General features: G+C 32.5%; 1 non-coding gene across 1 annotated transcript; it reads left to right on the forward strand.

The window, feature by feature from the left end:
* The first annotated feature begins 11,695 nt into the window (after positions 1-11,695).
* On the forward strand, positions 11,696-11,803 carry LOC112536698. The gene has a single exon (XR_003080672.2). It is a non-coding gene; the product is annotated as a small nucleolar RNA R71 (small nucleolar RNA).
* The last annotated feature ends 408 nt before the right edge of the window (positions 11,804-12,211 follow it).

Raw genomic sequence — 12,211 nt, forward strand, 5'->3', positions numbered from 1 at the left:
TGCTGGTCCACTATTAAGTTTTGTGGAGGATAAGGCCTCACTTGTGTATAGTTTGGTGTTCACTACATTTCTATACAATTACAAATATATTAACTGCATAAAAATTGTCTATTTCTCCTACTTCAATGTATTTCTTGCTCCTAACTCATGGCAGATATGTTTACAAAAAAACCTGCCATTTTCTTTTAGGACAAAGGGTCAATTTGTCCTCCGGATTTATGTACTATCCAATTTAAATTTTTTTAGCAAATAGCTCATAAAATTTATGTCTAATAGTCAAATATATCCAATTTAATTTTTTTAATAAATAGTCTCTGAATTTATGTTCAAGGATCAAATACACTCAATTTAATTTTAAAAAAAAAGAAATAATATTAAACTTTTAGATTTTAATTGAAACATAAAGATTAGAAATTATATTTATTTTATTAATTTACATAAACAATATCTAATGACACATTATACAATAGCGTATTTGGTAAAATTTAAGATTTGAATTTAATTGATCCAAAAATGATAAATATTAAATAAGTCAAACTTCAGCTTTCTAAAAATTTAATAAATCAAATTTCAATTTTTTTAACAAATAACTCTATAACTTGTCATTTCTAGATTAATTAAATTCAAATTCTAGATTTTTTCAAACAAGCTCGTGTATAGCACGTCATTAGATATTTGTATCAGTAGATTAATGAAATAACTAATATAGTTTAAATTGGATATATTTGATCATTGCGCACAAGTTTAAGGAGTTATTTGCTGAATTGATTTAAATGGAATATATTTGACTATTGCACATAAATTCAAAGAACTATTTGCTAAAAAAACTTAAATTAGATATATTTGACGTTTAAGTTGGGAGAAGAATTGACTATTTGTGCATTTCTTTTATATGCATGGAAAGTCCAATGGTCTTGGATTATATACTATTGACATATAGGCACAAGAAAAAAGTTATTATAAATATAAAAATACATTTGAAATTGAGCTAAATCTAGCTCTAAGTGAGAGAACAAGATGATAAATAGATATGATAAATAGATGAGATATGCATAGAATAATATAATAATCTTGCTCATACCTAAATAAGTACATATCTGTACATAGTCATACTTGTACTTAATTAGATAATAAATCTTGTATCTGTTCCCAATTTAATTTTAAATATTAATTATTTAAAAAATTAAAATTATCGTGCGATCTATTAAATAAATAGGTAAATTTTCCTTTCCATTATGGATAGCCACACCCATAGAAATTCAGGTAACCGTAAAAAACTCATTACCCCAATAATTACGAAATTATATCTATACATACTTATACTTGTACTTAATTGGATAATTAATCTTGTATCCGTCCCTAATTTAATTTTAAATATTAATTATTTAAAAACTTAAAATTACTGTATGATCTATTAAATAAATAGGTAAATTCTTCTTTCCATTATGGATAGCCACACCCGTAGAAGTTCAGGTAACCCTAAAAAACTCATTACCTTAATAATTGTGAAATTGTTTATGAAATTTCTATGAAAATTTAAGCATAAATATATAATTACCATAAATCTATACATATTACTATATTCAAAAAGATCATATACTAAAAAATAAAAAGGTACAGATTATCATCCTTAGTGTAATAGTATTTGCTTTTGAAGTAAGAAATTTTGGATTCAAATAATTTCTTTTATATTGAGTGAGTTTTTATTTTTACGGTGAATATAATATCCTCTATTATATATATAGTTAAAGACTCGATAGACTTTTTATAAATTAAAAAAGAGGCAAATACTAAAAGACTAATAAAATCGGAAAAGAATTTATCAGATAGGTCAAAATAAGAAAAATGAATAGATATTAGGAGTAAAATTAAAAAAAAAAAAGAAAAGAAATAGAGGTCAAATTTATAATTTCTTTTGAAGATTTTAAAGGAATTATTTGAAAATATGTCTGAGATTAATTTATAGAACATTTTGAAAGATATCAAAAAATATGTTTAAGAATCGGATTTCCTATTTATACACGAATGATACTCATTCCTTATTACATTCTCATTAAATATAAAATTGTCGTTTTAAATAACGATGCCCAAGACGACAAATGCTTGTCTATTGCTTGTCGTTAGTTTTTTTCTTTTTGCTTTAGCTTTCACTAAAAATGCATTAAAACTAAAATTATCATAGGACTTATAAGGCAACTCTTATAAGATGAGAGTTTAACTAACTTTGTACTTCTTACATATTAAAAAGTTGGTTATAGAGTGATGTGTCTAAATAAGTACTCGCAAGTGTACGAACCGAATGGTAGTTCGGGTAAGCTCACCACGAGGTCGATCTCACAAGGAATTGTAGAGCATATATCATAAAGACCAACTATCACACAAATTACTGAAAGTAAATATAAACACTCTAAGCCGATGTTTTGAGAATGATCTTAGTTTAATAAAAGAAATTAAATAACCAGAAAGTAAATATGCAACTAGAATGATTAATATGAACTATATGATAAAATAGTATTTAGTCTAGCTTTTACTTAGTAATCCCCTTAATTCTCTTAAGCCCTAATTTAACAAATGATATGGTGATGTGCCTTTTCCCTAAGTTACTCAAGCTAATGATGCAACTTAGGTTTCTTAACCAACATAGATTAAGTAAGGATGATGTCTCTAATACTTTTAACCTAAAGATTTTCATAACACATATTACTATTGAATTGATGTGATGGTCAATCAATAATAATAGATGAAACTAATAAACATATGAAGCAAAAGAAATCATTCATTAAACTCAAAATATATAAGGTTCAAACATAAGTAAAAAACCAAACTAAACACTTATGAGACTTAGCTTAACATACTCAATCCAACGATCATTGTAATTAAATAGAAAGACTTAAGATTCATAAAATAAAAAATTAAAATTTCCTCAAAGTTCAAAGGGCTCTTCAAGGAATGAAGAAGATTGATCCTTTTTCTCCACGACTTCGAAAAGCTTCTCTGATTCTTCAAAGAGTGATGCCACGCAAGCTAGTAAGATGTTAAAGATTAATTGATTCACTCCAGAATTTTCTGCCGACAATAGAACCCTTGTTTTCCAGAGATTTAGTAGTCGAAGAAGTCCCTCTTCTAATTTACCTCTACTCCTTGTAGAGATTCCCTTTTTTAGAGTTCTTTCCTCCCAAAACAATCCATTTATTGTCCTAAACAAACTAAACTACTCAAATGATAATTATCTACTAATTACATAATAATTACTTAGACTTTCCTTTTTGGGCCTTAATGAATTAAGTTAGGCCCAAACTTTTAATAGCCCATATGTCTGATTCTAAGCTAGGCCCAAACTATTAATAGCCCATGTGTCTGATTCTCGAGCCTTTAATAGCCACAGTCCAATTAACGCCCATTAGTGCGTTTTAAACTCAAATTCTCCTTTTTTGTATTATTTTCTGAATTTAGACAAGAAAAACTAAAGTGAGGTAAAACACATTTTTATACCATATTATATATAGAAACAAATCATTAACGCTATAAAATACCCTTAAATATCTATATACAATTTAGATTGATCAAATACCCCCACACTTGAACTTTTACTTGTCCTCAAGTAAACAGTAACTTAAGAATCAATTGTTGCAAAAATTCAATAAAGCAATTCGTACTCAGCTCCAAAGTACTATTCAAAAGAATCTCACTAATGCAGAAATTATGCAAATCAAAGAAAACTTGAATCATAAGAATTTTTCTAAAAATGTTGTAAACTCAATCATAGTTAGTCAAAAGATTCAAGTATTCATCATTTACACATGTTCACAATAAATAGCTTAACTCATTATCAATGAATATAATTATAATACATAACCCAATTTATGATAACCTTATTTAAGAAGGAAAACATTAATGTTCAAATAGCGATCAATAGGCATATACATTTTTCACTTGCTTTGCAAGCTCTTTTTCTTGAATTTTCTTTTCTTTTCACCCCTTAGATTTACTCGATACTTGGGGTTTCTTTCTTTCTTGATATGTTATGCCTTTTTATGCAAATACAAACATGGGTAATGAATGCACCTGGTTACTCAACAAAATAAAAATCAAGATGCTTTGCATACTCATAATTTCAATTGCCTTTTTACGCAAAAATCAACATTGGTCATGAAGACTCCCGGTTACTCAGCAACTAAAACTAGCGAAGTAGAATTATTAACTTAGAGCTTTTAACTTACCCATATCATTTCCTACAAACATAGGTAAACCAAAATAATAACAAGGGAATAATAACTTAAATCATACACTTCTAATCATACCCATGTCAAATGTTGCCAAACTACTAATCATGTTCTTATGCAAACGATGAACACTTGATCATTTTAGTGCAATCAACTCATGAGTTCACATTCATATGTGCTTATAAATTAATTCAAGAACTCAAAGATTTATCATAATAGCATTCTTTCATTGATTCTTCAGTGTAGAATAATAATAAAAAGCTGAGTATAGAATAGTTTTAAATTTTTTTACAAAAAATTAATCAAAAGCTACTAAATACTTGGCATATATAACAGAATTACTCTAAATCTTCCCCCATACTTATTTTAGACATTGCCCTCAATATCTTAATCATAAAAAAAAATACATAAAAGAGAAAAAGATAGAGTACTTCCTTTGGAAATTGGAGTGTCATTTAATCACCACTGGCCATAAGTAATCATCATCCCGTATAAACCTTAAACAAGATTTAGAGAATCATCATTGATAAGAACTAATTAGCTTAAAATAAAATATCATAAATGAAACAGAGTTTAAAAGTTATTATTATAAAATAAATGCAACAAAAATCCTAAATAGTTATAAAGCATGGAAATCCTAAGATAGCTAAAAATATCAAAGCAAATGCCCTATGGTAACTAGATAGCTAAATCCTAAAACAAACCAAAAAAAACTTAGCACAAAGCTAGAATCAATGATGAGGCGGGGATGATGGTGGTGAAAGAGCATCAAAGTCGACGGATTCGAAGTAGCAATCGAGTTTGTATGCTTGTCGACGTTGACTCTTCTCCATATTAGCCAATCGAGAATAAAATGCATCAAGCCGTTGGTTAAGGTTGGTGTTCATTGCTTAAAGTTAAGTTAAAACTTGGTGCCAACCTTGATTACCCCGTTCTTGCCCTCTACTTTCTTCACTATCTAATTCTTCCTCCATATCATCTCTTGGTGGCTCATCTCTAGCCACACTACTACTACCTCCACTCGATCCGTGCTTAAAAGTAAGAGGACCACCACGAAAATTTATCAAATTAGCTCTAATCAATGCATTAGTGTCTAAATTGCCCGCGGAGGGTGATGCCTCATATGGAGAAGACTCCGGATTAAAACTACAAAGATACATAGCCAACCCTGTAACAATATGTCCTAACCCGATACAATTCTTAGGTCTAGCCGGTGTCCTTAGTAAACTTTGTATAATAAAGTATGCCGAAGAAATAGATTTATGGGTATCTTGCTTCGTCACCTTATTTGTCTCTTTCCTACCAAAGATGCCTCCACACATGAATTTTGAAATAAGCAAATAACAATGATCATTGAAGACATTATTTGACATGTTATTAATATCATATTTGTCTTGACCCGTTAGTTTTTCTAAAACTTATCCAAATCAAACTTATGATGTTGCTCACAAATACCTTCTTTCTTTAAACCGAAAGCTTGGACAATTGCATCAATAGTAACAGTATAGTTATGCCCAAACAATCTTACCTTAAACTCCTTATTATTGGAAGGATCACAATGTAGAGTTGTGAAAAACTCTAAAGTTAATTCATTATATGATGACAATGAGTTAAAGGTAAAATCCTTCCATCCTAATCTATCCAAGAGTATCATCATTCTCTCAAAAATATTCAACTTAACTAGAGAGGGAGCATCCAAGAACTTACATGAAACTTGCTCTCTTGAAGCAAGGCTAAGGAATCGATTGCCCTCTTCATGGGAATAAAGATCAAAAGGAGCTCCATAAGTTGCTTTTAAGCTTTGTTCTTCTTCATGAGAGCTTGAGACTATCTCTTTCCCCTTTTTCCTTTCTTGTTCTCTTCTTTAGGCCATTATTTACTTATGGGATGGGTAGAATAGGGATTGGTGGGTAAAGATTTTAAAGTTTTGGAAGAAAAATTGAGGTTTTTTGTATAGAGAGAAAGAAAAATGAGGAGAGAGAAAATATGAGGTTGTGTTAATGAAGGAAGGGAGAGAAAAGGTGTGTTTTTGAATTCAAATAAAATTCTTTTTGTTGTTTTAGTGGGAGATGAATAACTTTTGGAGTCCTAATGTATTTCAAATTAAACTTGCTCACTCCTTTTTCTTTTTTTATCTTTTTTTTTTAGGGTTCTCGCACCTCCCCGCTTTAGCGATGCGCCATGAGGTCGCGGCGCCGCTATTGCAAACTTCGGCGAATCCGCGGCTCGCGGTGCTTGCTCAAGATCCGCGTCATGGTGCTTGGCCCATGGGTGCCGCCACACCTCATGGGAATTTTATTCTTCAAAAAAACAGAATTGTATCTAATACTAATAGAAAAAACTAAATTTCTAACTAAAGACAAGCATTGCAAGGGATACTCAAATCCTAACTAATTGACCTTTATCTAATGCACATAATCTTATAAATACTTGAAGCACAATATCAACTAGTAAATTAAGTGTTACCACATGATGCTCTTTTCTTGTAGATGATGATCGTGCACGTGCTCGGACGGTTGAATCTCTTGCAGGTTCCTAAAAACAAAGCGAGAAAATAATTTAACTTGAAAACTAAAATAGTAAAAATAGAAAATATGTAATATACAAGTGCTAAATTTATTGTCTATAGCTAGACATTGACAAAAGTTATTTCAAATTGGAGGTGCTTCCATGCACTCCACTTCATGTCCATAGGTCATCCCTTCATAGTATGGCTTTAAGCGATGGCCATTAACTTTGAATTGTTCTTGGGTCTTAATGTTACGTAATTCTACCGCACCATGATTGAAAACCGTTATTACTTTAAAGGGCCCGTTCCATCTGGATCTAAGCTTTCCTGGAAAAAGTTTAAAGCGTGAGTTAAATAATAATACTTTCATTCCAGGGATAAAAGATTTACGAAGTAAACTCTTATCATGTTGCTTCTTGGTCCCTTCTTTGTATAGCTTGGCATTCTCATATGCCTCACTACGCATTTCTTCTAACTCATTTAGATGCAACAAATGCTTTTCACCTGCTTTAGTTAAGTCCATATTAAACTCCTTAATAGCCCAATATGTTTTATGTTAATTCGACCGGTAAATGGCAAGCTTTGTTGTATACTAATCTATAAGGACTCATTCCAATCGGTGTTTTATAAACCGTTCGATATGCTCACAAGGCATTATTCAAGTGCATAGCCTAATCTTTTCTAGATGGGCGCACTGATTTCTCGAGTATTGACTTAATTTATCTATTGCTCACTTCCACTTGTCCCGGTGTTTGTGGGTGATAAGGTGTTGCAACTCTATAGGTTACTCCATATTTCTTTAGTAAGGCGCTAAATGCCTTGTTGCAAAAATGTGTTCCCCCGTCACTAATGATTGCTCTAGGTGTTCCAAATCTACTAAAAATATTATCTTTTACGAATTTACATACTATCTTAGCGTCATTAGTTTGTGTAGCTATTGCTTCTATCTATTTAGACACATAATCAACAGCAACAAGTATATACTCATAACCATGAGAAGGTGGAAATGGCTCCATAAAATCGATACCCCATACATCAAATAGTTCCACCACCAGATTAAAAGTCTGAGGCATTTCAGTTCGTTTGCTTATACTTCCACTTCTTTGGCATTTATCACATTTAGCACAAAATATATGAGCATCTTTAAATAATGAAGGCTAAAAGAAACCTGATTGCAAAACCTTGTAGGCTGTTTTCTTACCACCAAAGTGACCCCTACAATGCATTTCATGGCAGAAGGCCAAAATGCTTTGTTGCTCATCTTTAGGAACACATCTTCTAATCATTTGATCAGAACAATGTTTAAACAAATAAGGGTCATCCCAATAATAATGCTTACATCCTGATAGAAATTGCTTCTTTTCCTGCCAAGTTAAGTTAGTTCTCATAACACCACATGCCAAATAGTTAACAATGTCAGCATACCATGGCTCATGACTTACTACAAATAATTGTTCATCAGGAAAAGTCTCATTAATTACTTTTTTAGAACCAAGGTTATCAAAATCAGAAATCAACCTTGAAAGGTGATCGGCTACTACATTTTCACTCCCTTTTTTATCTTTTATCTCTATATCAAACTCTTGCAATAAGAGCACCCACCTAGCATTAGGCTTAGTTAGAAGATATCTCAAAGCTGCATGATCTGAATGAACAATGACTTTAGATCCCACCAAGTAAGATCTAAATTTGTCTAGTGAATATACAACAGCTAGAAATTCTTTTTCAGTTGTCGAATAGTTTACTTGAGCATCATCAAGAGTCTTGCTAGCATAATATATTACATGTAACGCTTTATCAACTCTTTGGCCCAAGACCGCTCTTATAGCATAATCAGATGCATCACATGATTTCAAAGGGAAGAGACCAATCAGGTGCCACAATAACCGGTGCACTAGTTAATCTTTCTTTCAAGATGTTAAAAGCAGATAAGCATGCATCATTAAAAATAAAATTAACATCTTTAGCCAGCAATTCAGTTAAAGGACGAGCAATTTTAGAAATTTTTTTAATAAAATGCCTATAAAATCCTGCATGGCCAAGAAAACTTCTAATGCCCTTTACTGAAGTAGGTGAGGGGCAATTTGGCAATTAAATCAATTTTAGCTTGGTCTACTTCAATACCTTTACTAGAAATAACATGTCCTAGCACAATTCCTTGTTTAACCATGAAATGACTCTTTTCCCAACTCAATGTTAAGTTACATTCAATGCATCTCTCAAGTACACGAGTTAGATTACCTAGACATGCATACACGAGTTAGATTACTTAGACATGCATTAAATGATGAACCAAAAACTGAGAAATCATCCATAAATACCTCGATGCAGTCTTCTAACATGTCAAAGAAAATAGAAAGCATACATCTTTGGAATGTTGCTAGAGCGTTGCATAGCCCAAAAGGCATCCTTCTAAACGCAAAAGTTCCAAAGGGACATGTGAAAGTTGTCCTTTCTTGATCTTCAGGTGCAATGGGTACCTGGTAATATCCTGAAAGTCCATCAAGAAAATAATAAAATTCATGTCCTGCTAAACGCTCTAATATTTGATCAATAAAAGGAAGAGGAAAATGATCCTTCTTTGTTGCAGCGTTTAACTTTCTATAATCAATACACAATCTCCACCCCGTTGTCATTCTTATGAGGACTAACTCCCCTTTTTCATTTTTAATAACTGTTGTGCCTGACTTTTTAGGCACTACATGAACAGGGCTTACCCAATTACTATCAGCTATAGGGTATATAATATCCTCATCTAATAACTTCTGAACTTATTGGGATTAAGTCGTCGTTGTGTATCTCTAATCGCTTTAGAATTGTCTTCTAACATAATTTTATGCATACACATTATTGGACTGATCCCCTTAATATCAGAAATTCCCTACCCAATAGCTTTTTTAAGCCTTTTTAATTCTCTAATGGTTGCCCCTTCCTCTAAAGGAGAAAGATTAGAGACTATGATCATTGGATATGTATTCTTTTCTCCTAAGACGACATATTTAAGTGTGTTAGGCAACTCCTTAAGATCAACCTTAGGTGGTTCATCAATAATTTCTGATTTGCTTTCAATGGGTGAATTTAAAGGTTCAATAGTGCTTTCATCAGGTAACACTGGAATAGCTTCATCTAACTTATCATGTAAGTCTAAGACTTCTTTATCTAAACATTCTTCATGCTTTTCCAATGTTAATGCAACTTCTAACTTATCATCCTTATCTTGTAAATATGTTTCATAAACAAAATAATCCATGCAATCAACATATGAACATTCATCAATTGAAGTACTAGGAGATATAGTTAGAGAATCAAACACTTTAAATTCTACAATCTCTCCCAAGACTGTCATAGTCAGCTTCCCATTGTGCACGTCAATAACTGTCTTGGTAGTTGCCATGAAAGGTCTATCAAGAAGTATTGTTTGCTCCTTATCCCTTGCTGATGTACCTTCCATGTCTAGAACCACAAAGTCAACAAGGATTATCAGTTTTCCTACTTGAATCAGCAAGTCCTCCACTATGCCTCTTGGATAATTAATTGACCTATCAGTTAGTTGTAGAGATATGGTGGTTGGCTTTAATTCTCCTAAGCCAAGTTGTGCATATGTTGAATATGGCATCAAATTGATGCTCGCTCCCAAATCCAATATGGCTTTAACAACCTTTTTGTCCCCCATTGTAATATCAACGGTAAAGCTCCTAGGGTCTTTCATCTTAGGAGGTAACTGTTGTTGGAGAACTGCACTTGCTATTTCAGACACCATAACTTTTTCATTGTTCCCATATCTCCTCTTGTTGAAATTCAGTTCCTTAAAGAACTTAGCATAAGCTGGCATATTCCCGATCACATCCAACAAGGGCAAATTAGTGTTAACTTTAGAAAGCATATCAAAAATTTAAAAAAATTGCTTATCCTGTTTGCTTTCTTTCAATCTGTTAGGGAAAGAAATAGGAGGCTTATAAGGCTAAGCTGCTTTATGAAACTCAGGGCCTGAAAACACCTCATTGTCTTTCTCTTTCTGCCCAAGATTGGGCTCTATTCTTCCTTCTTTTTGTAAACCTCCTTCAGTTATCTCTACATCAACTAGTCCACCTTCTTTTGATGTACCTGCGTAAGAAGAATCTTTTTCAATTAGATTTTCAACATTATTATCAAATAACTCACCATCCTTAAGAACAATGATTGCTTTAGCTTGCTCAGGTTGACTTGGCAATTTTCCTTTCTTATTTTCTTGTACCGCTTCAACAATTTGCCCAATTTGAATTTCCAATCGCTTTACTGAAGCTTCTATGGAATCAGTTTTCTTCTCATTCCTCTCCATTCTGTCATGGGTAGCCATCATAAAGGATTTGAGTGTTTCCTCCAAACTTGGTTTTCTTTGAGGGGCTTGTCCTTGATTAGGGAATGGAGAGTTTTAGTTTCTTGGGTATTGAGGCTCTTGATTCTGATATTGGGGCTGGTTTTGGTTCCTTAGTATTTATGGTGGGTTATGATCATTATTTCTCCAAGAGAAATTTGGATGATTCCTCCATCCTGGATTATAAGTGTTGGAGTATGGATTATTCCTAGGTTGCCTAGGTTGATAAGATTCCATCAAGTTAACCTATTCATAATCATCTCCTGCATAAGTCTCATAAGACGAACAAACATTAGCACCATGACCATAAGCACCACATATACCGCATAGCTCATTGCTTTGTACATTCTTATTTGAAGCAAGAATCTTAACTTGTTTAGTTAATTCGGCTATTTGCATAGCCATCTCATTATTAGATACAACTTCATTCACTCATACTCTTTTTTTTCTCACACTCTTTTGTTGTGAATTGGCTCCTAACATCTCAAAGATGTCTTAAACCTCATCAGCAGTTCTTTCTAGCATAGCATCCCCAGCTGCATTATCAACCATACATTAGTATTGTTGTGTTAAACCATCATAAAATGATTGGTTAGTAACAGGAAGTGGGTATCCATGGTGTGGGCATTGTAGTAAAAGTGATTTGAAGCGGTCCCATGCTTCGTGAAAGGATTTAGTATCCTTTTGATAAAAATTGAAAATCTCAACCCTTAATTCTTTGGTCTTTTGATGTGAGTAAAATTTACTCATAAATTTTTGGTAAACTTCATCCCAAGTTATCAAAGAATTAGGAGGCAAGGTCATTAACTAAGCCTTTGCTTTATCTTTTAATGAGTAAGGGAAACATCTCATCTTTAATTGATCTTCATTAAGTCCAGATAATGAGAATGTGTGAACTATAGCATAGAACTCTCTAATGAATGTCAATGCATCCTCACTAGGCATACATAGAATGACAGAAGCATGTTAAAATGGATGTTTTTAAGCTCATAATTCCTAGATGCATCGCCTAAGACTATGCATGAAGTAGTGTTACCAATTATCGGACGAGCATAGTCCTTCATGGCCATTTGCCTTTGCGCTGCAACTTCCCTTTGATCATTAGCCATTACCACAACCGCTTCT

The sequence above is a fragment of the Ricinus communis genome, chromosome 10, assembly GCF_019578655.1.
Source record: "Ricinus communis isolate WT05 ecotype wild-type chromosome 10, ASM1957865v1, whole genome shotgun sequence".
In the NCBI taxonomy this organism is placed as follows: Eukaryota; Viridiplantae; Streptophyta; class Magnoliopsida; order Malpighiales; family Euphorbiaceae; genus Ricinus; species Ricinus communis.